Raw genomic sequence first — 11,052 nt, 5'->3', positions numbered from 1 at the left:
ATATTGATTATAGCAATGGCCTTGCACTCTCTTTTTGGATTCTCTTCTGTATTGCTTGGGAGAGTACTAGGAGAAGTTTCAGTGATTTTCTTACTCAGCTGACCCACTTGTGCCTCCAAATTTTTAATGGAGGACCTTGTTTCACTCATGAAATTTAAAGTGGCCTTAGATAGATCAGAGACTATGTTTGCTAAGCTAGAGGGGCTCTGCTTAGAATTCTCTATCTGTTGCTGAGAAAATAATGGAAAAGGTTTGCTATTGCTAAACCTGTTTCTTCCACCATTATTAAAGCCTTGTTGAGGCTTTTGTTAATCCTTCCATGAGAAATTTGGATGATTTCTTCATGAGGGATTATAGGTGTTTTCATAGGCTTCACCCATGTAATTCACATCTGCTATTGCAGGGTTCTCAGGATCATAGGCTTCTTCTTCAAGAGATGCCTTTTTAGTACTATTGGATGCATTTTGCCATCCATTCAGACTCTGAGAAATCATGTTGACTTGCTGAGTCAACATTTTGTTCTGAGCCAATATGGCATTCAGAGTATCAATTTCAAGAATTCCTCTCTTCTGAGGCATCCCATTACTCACAGGTTCCTCTTAGAGGTGTACATGAATTGGTTGTTTGCAACCATGTCAATGAGTTCTTGAGCTTCTGCAGACATTTTCTTTAGGTGAATGGATCTACCTACAGAATGGTCCAGTGACATCTTAGAGAACTCAGATAGACCATCATAGAATATATCCAAAATGGTCCACTCTGAAAGCATGTCAGAAGGACACTTTTTGGTCAACTGCTTGTATCTTTCCAAAGCTTCATAGAAGGATTCACCATCTTTTTGCTTGAAGGTCTGAACATCCACTCTAAGCTTGCTCAGCTTTTGAGGAGGAAAGAACTTGGCCAAGAAGGCCGTGACCAGCTTATCCAAAGAGTCCAGGCTATCTTTAAGTTGTGAGTCCAACCATGTTCTAGCTCTGTCTCTTACAGCACAGGGAAAAAGCATGATCTTGTAGACTTCAGGATCTACTCCATTAGTCTTAACAGTATTACAGATCTGCAAGAATTCAGTTAAAAACTGATAGGGATCTTCTGATGGAAGTCCATGAAACTTGCAGTTCTGTTGCATTAAAGCATCTAGTTGAGGCTTCAGCTCAAAATTGTTTGCTCCAATGGCATGGATTGAGATGCTTCTTCCATAAAAGTTGGAAGTAGGTGTAGTATAATCACCAAGCATCCTCCTTGTGCCTCCACCATTGTTATTGGGTTCGGCCATGTCTTCTTCTTCGAGATTCTCTGTAAGGTTTTCTCTGAATTATTGTGCTTTAGCTTCTCTTAGCTTTTTCTTTAGAGTCCTTTCAGGTTCATGATCTGCTTCAACAAGAATGTCCTTGTCCTTGCTCCTGCTCATATGAAAAAGAAGTGAACAAAAAAGAAAGAGGAATCCTCTATGTCATAGTATAGAGATTCCTTTATGTGAGTAGAAGAAGAAAGGAATAGAAGAAGGATGAGAAAAATTCGAACACAGAGGAGAAGAAGGGGTTCGAATTTTTAGATGAAGAGAAGAGTTAGTAAATGAATAAATAAATAGAGAAAGATGAGAGAGAGAGAGGGAATTCGAATATTAACTAAAAGAGAAGAAAAATATTTTTTTATTTTAATTATTAGTTAAAGTTCAAAAATTGAGAGAATAAATAAAATTAAAATTAAAATTTGAAACAATTAGTTAATTAAAAATAATTTTGAAAAAGGGTGAGGAATTTTCAAAAATTAGAGAGAGAAAAGTAGTTAGGTGATTTTGAAAAAGATAAGAAACAAACAAAAAGTCAATTAGTTAGTTGAAAAAGATTTGAAAATCAATTTTGAAAAGATAAGAAGTTAGAAAATATTTTGAAATCAAATTTTTGAGAAAGATATGATTTGAAAAAGATATGATTAAAAAGATATGATTGAAAAGATATGGTTGAAAAAGATTTGATTTTTGAAAAAGATTTTGAAAAGATAAGATTTTTAAAATTGAAATCTTGACTTGACTAACAAGAAACAATTTATTTTAAAATTTTTTGACTAAGTCAACCCAAAGATTTCGAAATTTATGAGTAAAATAAGGAAAATATATTTTTTTTATTTTTTTGAATTTTTTATGATGAGAGAGAAAAACACAAAAATGACTCACAACATGAAAAATTAAGATCAAAACAAGGAAAACATGCAAGAACACTATGAATGTCAAGATGAACACCAAGAACACTTTGAATATCAAGATGAACATCAAGACTTATTTTTGAAAAATTTTCAAGAAAAGAAAAACATGCAAGACACCAAACTTAGAAATTTTTAATGTTTAGACTCTAAGAATTCAAAAATGCATATGAAAAATAACAAAAGGCACAAAACAAGAAAATATAAAGATCAAACAAGATGACTTACCAAGAACAACTTGAAGATCATGAAGAACATCATGCATGAGTTTTCGAAAAAAATGCATAAATTTTAAAAATATGCAATTGACACCAAACTTAAAAATTGACACTAGACTTAAACACGAAACACAAAATAATTTTTTTGATTTTTTTGATTTTTTAAGTTTTTTTTTTTGGATTTTTCGAAAATAACTTTTGGAAAAACGAAAAAAAAAAGCTTTTTTTTGAAAGATTTTTGAAAACTTTTTGAAAAGAAAATTACCTAATCTGAGCAACAAGATGAACCGTCAGTTGTCCAAACTCAAACAATCCCCGGTAACGGCGCCAAAAACTTGGTGCACAAAATTATGATCATCAACAATGGCACCAAAGACTTGGGGCTCTCAAACGTGAATCACACTTTGTTACAAGTTCGCACAACTAACCAGCAAGTGCACTGGGTCGTCCAAGTAATACCTTACGTGAGTAAGGGTCGATCCCATGGAGATTGTTGGTATGAAGCAAGCTATGGTCATCTTGTAAATCTCAGTTAGGAGGATTCAAATGGTTATAATGGTTTTCGAATATAAAGATAAATAAAGCATAAAATAGAGATAGAGATACTTATGTAATTCATTGGTGGGAATTTCAGATAAGCGCATGAAGATACCGTGTTCCTTATGAATCTCTTCTTTCCTACTGTTTTTATCCAATCATTCTTACTCCTTTCCATCGCAAGCTGTATGTTCGGGTTTCACCGGCGTCAATGGCTACCTCCCGTTCTCTCAGTGAAAATAGTCAAAATGCTCTGTCATAGCATGGCTAATCATCTGTCGGTTCTCGATCATGTCGGAATAGAATCCATTGATCCTTTTGCGTCTGTCACTATGCCCAACACTCGCGAGTTTGAAGCTCGTCACAGTCATCCCATCTCAGATCCTACTCAGAATACCACAAACAAAGTTTAGACTTTCCGAATCTTAGGAATGGCCGTTAATATTTCTAGCTTATACCACGAAGACTCTGATCTCACGGAATGGGAGGCTCGGTTGTCAGGCGAGGCAACCATGCGTCGTGGACCAGGAATCCAAGAGATACACACTCTAGCTCTCGCTTGTAGAACGGAAGTGGTTGTCAGGCACGCGTTCATAAGGACGGATGATGATGAGTGTCACGGATCATCACATCCATCAGGTTGAAGTACGAGTGATATCTTAGAACAAGAATAAGCTTGAATTGAATAGAAGAACAATAGTAATTGCATTAATACTCGAGGTACAGCAGAGCTCCACACCTTAATCTATGGTGTGTAGAAACTCCACCGTTGAAAATACATAAGTGATAATGGTTCAGGCATGGCCGAATGGCCAGTCCCCAAACGTGATCAAAGGATCAATCAAAAGACTAATTCAAAGATTAATTCCCCGATGAAAATACAATAGTAAAAAGTCCTATTTATACTAGACTAGTTACTAGGGTTTACAGAAATAAGTCTTAGTGCAGAAATCTACTTCTGGGGCCCACTTTCGTGTGTGCTTGGGCTGAGCTTGAGCTTTACACGTGCAGAGACTTCTCTTAGGGTTAAACGCCAAGTTGTAACGTGTTTTTGGCGTTTAACTCTGGTTTGTGACGTGTTTCTGGCGTTTTACTCCAGAATGCATCATGGAACTGGCGTTGAACTCCAGTTTGCGTCGTTTAAACTCGAATAAAGTGTAGACTATTATATATTGCTAGAAAGCCCTGGATGTTTACTCTTCAACGCAATTGAGAGCACGCCATTTAGAGTTTTGTAGCTCCAGAAAATCCATTTCGAGTGCAGAGAGGTCAGAATCCAATAGTATCAGCAGTCCTTTTTCAGCTTGAATAAGATTTTTGCTCAGATCCCTCAATTTCAGCCAGAAAATACCTGAAATCACAGAAAAATACACAAACTCATAGTAAGGTCCAGAAATGTAAATTTTGCATAAAAACTAATAAAAACATCCCTAAAAGTAGTTGAATCCTACTAAAAACTACCTAAAAATAATGTCAAAAAGCATATAAATTATCCGCTTATCAACTTTCTTGCTCTGTTTCTTCCTTCTCTTTCACTTGGCCCAATTTTTATTTTCTCATTCGGATTATTTGATTTTTCATTAGGTGATTATCACCTTGGGACCCACTTCATTTGCATTCTGAATGTGGATTGGATTAGTCATCCCATCAGAAAATCTAGAAACAAAAAAATTACTTATAAGCCTTTAAATTCGTGAACACCGAAAGATATTAGTTATGTGTCAGACCAAATTTATAAACATTTGTAAAATAACTTTTGAGATGTATGAAAACTTAGACCTGTTTAAAAACAGTTTCTGATATATATACTACTCAAACAAAATAAATAAAGATAGATAGAGTTAAAAAAATGTGCAAAAACCAAGAATGTATGGTAGTTCGACTAACCATACTTCGGAAGTTGAAAATTTTACTACTTTAACAACTGTTTATAAGATATTTTTTCTCAAATTTTTTTATAGGCTAAACATGGCTTAGATTCTTAATCTATCTAATAACTTTAGATAGTGTTAAACACTATAGTGGCTAAAATCAATCAATTAATTTAATAACATTAGATATTAATCAAGTACATGAACTACTCAAAAACTGTTTGCTAATCTAATGTATAATAATACAAAGTTTAACTTAGACTACAAACAACTTATAGTAACTCTTTTGAGGTATCAAAAGTATATATAAAATGAAGGAAATAAAAGAATTTAAACTGAACAATTAAAAGCAAATGATCAGAAATTCATTTTAGTTCGAACTTCTTATCCATTTTAGGGTTGTTCATTAATATGTATTTATAATGTGAACTTGACAAAGAGACGGCAAAAATCTTTTCTTTCTTCACTAAATACTTGATTTCTTAAATTAAGTAAAAAGTAGGCTATTTTTTATATGAAAAAAAAAATATTAGTATTTTTATTAAAAATGAGATTATTTAGTATAATTACATGTGAGTAAATTTTATAGGTAGAGAGTTAATACGCAGGGTACGTCTTAAATACATGTCAACATTCTGACCAACACACAAGATACGTGTTAGACACATTTTTTACACATTCACAATATTGTAATACACTTCAATATCAATGTTTAACCAAAATACTATCTTCATCTTCATATTAAAAATTATTTCTGTCAAAAGTGTACATTACACTACAAGAAAAATACTCATTTAGCCACACTTCTTCTAAGCTACATTTGAAAAGCAAACCCTATTCTATGAATAGGCTACGCTTTCTTCGTGTTGCCTTTTTATAAGAGAAAAGGATACACAATTGTGGCATCATTTAAAAAGTGTAGCCTTAGGTATTATAGAAATCACTTAAAAAGTGTAGCCGTAGCTTGATATCTATAGGTTTACTTTTTGTATCAAAGAGGACGCTTTCAGAGGGTAGCCTATTTGTTAAGTTTTGGATGCGTTTTAAAAGTGATGCCTAATGTATTTAGAGCCAAAAACTTGGCACTTGGTGAATTTTTGTCCTCTTTTTCCTGAAAGCAAACTCACACTTAGTAAAATTTTTGTCCATTCCCTCGAAAAGCAAACTGACACAGTAAAATTATTTTCCATTCCCTCCAAATCTCACTCACCTCCAAAGCACCTTCATCCCCTTTCAGAAACCCTCCAAAGCTCACTCACCATCGTGAATAGTAGAAACCCTCCAAAGCTCACCATTGCGAAGAAAGCCTCTCACTCTCGCCATTGACCGTCGTCGCCCCCCACTCACCACTCACCCGCACTCACCACTCTCCACATTGGTGCACTATTGACCGTCACTCCTCTTCGCCATCCTGCACTGATCGTCGCTGTGCCATCCTCACCGTCGTTGCTGCGCAACCCTCACCATTGTCATCACCCCCAAAATCAGAGAAAAGGGTTTGCCATCACCACTCACCACTCACGGCGTCACCACTCACCACTCCAAGAAGAGTCTGCACTCACTTATCTTCACCACTCATCTTCATCGTCGCTTCTCTTCGCTATGCGGTCATATCACGAAAACTCTGTGCTCAACTGAAAGCCTTTCTTCAATTGTGAGATTAGGGTTCTGATTTTAGGTTTCAATTTGGGGGTTTGGTACAATAATCTGTGACATCGTGAATTGATGAACATGCATGCTATTGTTGTAGTGCAGGAGAACTCGTGAATTTAGGGGTTTTATTCCGTTAGCACAGGTGAACTTGGCCATGACTAATTGTGGCGCAGGAATACCAAGATTAGTTACTTATTATGTTTGTTGCTTATTATTAGTTTTCTTTTTCTTTCAATTATACTAATTAATAGTTTCAAGTATTGTGTAGTTTTTATTCTTATTATTAGGTCTCAAGCTAAATTTGTTGGATTCTTGATGAACTCAAAATAAAATAAAACATGGCTGTGAAAGTCTGATCCCTTAAATAATGTGTGAATCACCTGGTTACGATATTACCTGATTTGTTTTCCTTCACTTCACTATATTGAGTCGATGACCATTCTCCATGTAGGCCACTATACATTTTTCACTATTTGGGAAGGAGAACATAGCAGATAAAGAGGTTAGTGAAATTGTTCCAGAGAATAACTGATGCTTGTAAGTTCTGCACCGTATTTGAAATGGTATGCATCATATTTTCTGCCGTGCTCATAATAGTGTTGGTAGATAGCTTTGGATCATTGAAATTGGAAGGAAAAATAAAAAGCTTTATAGAGTTACTGGATGCTCTCTCAGCCTTTTCCATTTGTTAAGCTGAATTTTTGAAGATATTCATTCTTACCTAGTAGTCTAGCATTGACTTGTGTTGTGAATCATGCATTGTGGATGTTAAGCAATCAGCTATCTTAGTAGGATTAAGAGGACATTATGGGAAGCTTCTTTCAAAAGTGAGTGAAAAAAAAATGAGAAAAAATATCTGTTTCCAATTACATGGAATAGTACCAATGAATAGTAGCGAGTGAAAGGGACAAAAATACATCTATTCGTCATCCACAGATTATGAATAATAATATGCAGTAATAATTAGTTCAGGATCCTCAAGGTTGCCTAGGGTTTGAGTTTCTTCTCCAAACTCCCCGGTTGCCTTCACTGCCTCTCTCTTGGTCCAGAGATTCTGTCTCAACAGGTTTTTTATTACTATTTTATTTTAATTAACAAGATTGAAGTGAATGTACTATAATTACTTAAGGTGTGTGATATATTTGATTAATGTAAATGAAGAACACTAGGTTTAATTGAATTGAATTGAATCATGGATAAGAGCATGTTAGCTGGTTTGGAATCACTTCCAGGAGTTGATAAGCAAAGAATGGTGTCCATGATGTAACAGGTTCAAATTCGTGACAGGTACCTCCTTTTCACTCTATCTGTTAATTAATTTCATGTGTTTTGATTTGAGCTTCATGTTCCTAAAGTCTAAGTTAGGGTAGCACAAATAGTTTCAGATCTTTGTGGTACTTGTTGTTCTATAAGATTATATAATTGATAAGATTATACTGAGAATCTGAGATTTGATAAATAAACTCCATGTGTTTTGATGTGAGAATGCAGACAGTAATTTAGGCTTTACTGATATTTGATTAATAGTATCATAACAAGTTGGGGTTGGGGTTGGGGTTGAGTTCCCATTAGATATAAGTTATATAACTCTGCCATCTGAAGTGCTACTTCATAAATCCTAATCATTCTTAAGCTTATTATCCTGCATTTGGTTTAAATTCATACCTAATTCAGATCCCTTCACTATTGAAAGTCTACATTTATCTTCCTTTTAAATAAATAAAAAAGGTAGACAGATCATGCACTTTGGATTCATTGGTTAACTTTGCCTTGTCCGTCCAGTGAAAGACTTTCCAAGAATTAAGATTGCGGAGGAGTTGGAATGGAAGAATAGCATTCAGGGCTCAACAAGGTTGGTTAACTTTGCTGGAATGCCCATAAGTACCAGATGGTCTTCGGAGGTTATTGCCTTGTTCCTATCACTGTCATTATTGGATTGTATTGACTTAAAGATTCATAGAGTTTTGGTTATTAAGAGATAATAGACATCTTCCCAATGCTTATTTTAATTCTACAGATAAAAACAGAAATCAAGCAGAGCATGATTAGAGTAACATCAAAAAGTAAGCATATGATTCTTGATGGTACAAATTGAAAATGAACTTTTTTATATGTATATTTTTCTTGACAAATATATGTGCATCAAGTTAAGCAAGTTTTACTTACAAGAAATTGCTTATTCTTCCTCTGACCTATCCATTTAATAGTTTAAAAATCTGGATTCAGCAAAACTATGGAAGCAGTGTAGGAGTGCATTTTCTATATATTAGCATAGGTTATTGTACATTAGGGAGATAATATTATAAGTTTTAGGTTTGTGCATCAATTCCGGAGTTTACTTTACTAAAAGCACTAAACTTTATTATTTATTAATTATAAACAGAAATTATTAAAGGAGGTTCACATTATTATTAGACCAATTATCCCTAGAGACTCGTTAGCTATTAGTCTATTCTGATGTTATGTAAAAGTTTCTTTTGAAAGCAACACATTTATGCTTCTGCATTATTACTATGAAGAATTTAGTATTTTTAAATTTAACTAAATGAACTAAATAGAAAATACTGCCTATGCTTGTTATTTGATTTGTAGGAAGGCTGGGAGGGGTTAGTATTTTATGATTGGTGTTAGCTTGCTACATCATTGTCTAGAAACAGATTTGCGTTTTAAGTATATTTTCTCATATATTGTATTTTACTTCAGAAGATATAGTTGTGGTTTGGCAAAAATCACGAGTGGTTAACAAATTGTAAATGTTTCAAATTTCAATCATATATAGTTTGCCACATAATTAAAAAGATCCATTCCTGAATAAATAATACTTTGATATATATACTCCTCTTAACACATACAGTGCAACCTCGAAAAAAGAATAACAGTATAATATAATATGAAGAGTCATTACTGGCTTCCAAATGAGATGTTTCTATCAAGAGTTAAGACAATTTATTTCTCTAGTATTATATGTTATTGGGAATAGTTGACAAATGAGAACAGCAAGTCTCATTCTTCTTTAATTAGACAAAAAAAAGAATGCAAAAGTTAATTAGACAATGAAGAGTCAACAGTCAGAGAATGCAAGATATTAAAATTATAGAACCTCAAAAGAATATTCCGAGTGTTACTAAGATTCATTATATTTTTGTGTGTTTAAACTTCTACAGCTAAAATGATACCTCTCTTCAAGATGTTTGCTGGTGGACCTATAGGCTTTGGAAAACAATGGTATGTCCCACATCTTCTAGCTGTTATTGATTGGTTCCTACCTACGTCTTAATTTTAGAAAGGCGCCATAATTAAGTTATTTCTCTTTCTTTTTGTACAGGTTTTCCTGGATTCATTTGGATAACATTGTTAATTTATTATATGAAGCACTGATAAATCCCTCCTATAAAGGTGAACTCTTAACTCTCATATCTCCAAAGCAAAATTTATTGAAATTTTGAAAAACCAAAAATTAGTGGATATAGAACATTGGCTAGCATAGATAGTTTGGATGGTGCAATTCTCGATTCTGACTTGTGTGATTTGATTACCATGTTCATATATATCTTTGCAAGTATGGCCAGCATTTAGTAAAGAACAAAGAAGGCAGAGTTGAATTAATGATATCAGTCATTGATAGTTTTGAGTTTGATTTTATAATTTTTATAATTGCAAATATCATTATGAATATTTTTCTAATAATTACTTTTCTATAAAATTATGCAGGATAATGTTGAGGATGATAATGAAGATTAAGCTGATTATTATTGTGGTTTATTGGCTAAGATAGAGTAGTGTTAAAAATGGATACATGTATGGTTGACTACTAATTACTTTTATTAGAAGATACTTATGTAGGATATGTTTTTCGTAGAGTATTAGTAGTAAATTCTAAGTGGTATCATGGTTATTTTGATATTGCTATGCTTACTTTAGTGTGAGATGTATGAATACTCATAATTAACTTCATTCTGGTACTTTTGGATCATTATTATAAACATATTTTGGTTAGAGATAATTTTTATTATTTAAAGAAATTATTTAATATAATTATGTATTTATTTTTATTTTATAATATTTAACTCATTTAATTAAAAATGCAGAATTATTATACATGTAATTATATTACTAAATATTATGTTGTATTAATAATTATTAGAATATTATATATATATATATATATATATATATATATATATATATATATATATATATATATATATATATATATATACAGAAAACAAAAAAAACAATGAGGGACCTAAGGCTATACTTATATACAGTAGCTATGGTATACAAAAAAAAAGAGGGACCTAAGGCTACACTTAAAAATGGTAGCCATGGTATACAATGTGGTTATGCATTACAGGTGATGTAGTAGCATTGAAAAGCGTAGCCTTTGGTCCTGGACAGCATCACTTGAAAAGCGCACCCTATTCCCATACGTCAAAAGCATAGGCCTTGGTGCAGAAAAGCGTAGATTTTGAGAATAGGCAACGGCCGAATAGGAATCACCCCAAAAGGCGTAGCCGAAGCCCAGAAAGCGTAGCCGTAGCCTAAGGCATCATCTTTTTCATTTTGGCTACACT

The 11,052-nt window shown here is 33.4% G+C and overlaps 1 long non-coding RNA gene and 1 other non-coding gene across 4 annotated transcripts; both read left to right on the top strand.

The window, feature by feature from the left end:
* Positions 1–763: 763 nt before the first annotated feature.
* Positions 764–871, top strand: LOC112704596 (small nucleolar RNA R71). Its single transcript, XR_003155213.1, has one exon. It is a non-coding gene; the product is annotated as a small nucleolar RNA R71 (small nucleolar RNA).
* A 5,456-nt stretch (positions 872–6,327) lies between these two features.
* On the top strand, positions 6,328–10,481 carry LOC112703357 (uncharacterized). 3 transcript variants are annotated; one of them, XR_011864111.1, is made up of 9 exons: positions 6,328–6,479; positions 6,576–6,620; positions 6,930–6,980; positions 7,711–7,765; positions 8,261–8,379; positions 8,496–8,541; positions 9,643–9,703; positions 9,804–9,874; positions 10,190–10,481. It is a non-coding gene; the product is annotated as an uncharacterized lncRNA (long non-coding RNA). The 3 variants fall into 3 exon arrangements; XR_011864110.1 differs by lacking the exon at positions 6,576–6,620 and having other exon boundaries at positions 6,343–6,479; XR_003154569.3 differs by lacking the exons at positions 6,328–6,479; positions 6,576–6,620; positions 6,930–6,980 and having other exon boundaries at positions 7,625–7,765.
* The last annotated feature ends 571 nt before the right edge of the window (positions 10,482–11,052 follow it).

The sequence above is a fragment of the Arachis hypogaea genome, chromosome 7, assembly GCF_003086295.3.
Source record: "Arachis hypogaea cultivar Tifrunner chromosome 7, arahy.Tifrunner.gnm2.J5K5, whole genome shotgun sequence".
Classification (NCBI taxonomy): domain Eukaryota; kingdom Viridiplantae; phylum Streptophyta; class Magnoliopsida; order Fabales; family Fabaceae; genus Arachis; species Arachis hypogaea.
Note: the sequence above shows the minus strand (reverse complement) of the source record. Positions and strands in the feature narration are given on the sequence as shown.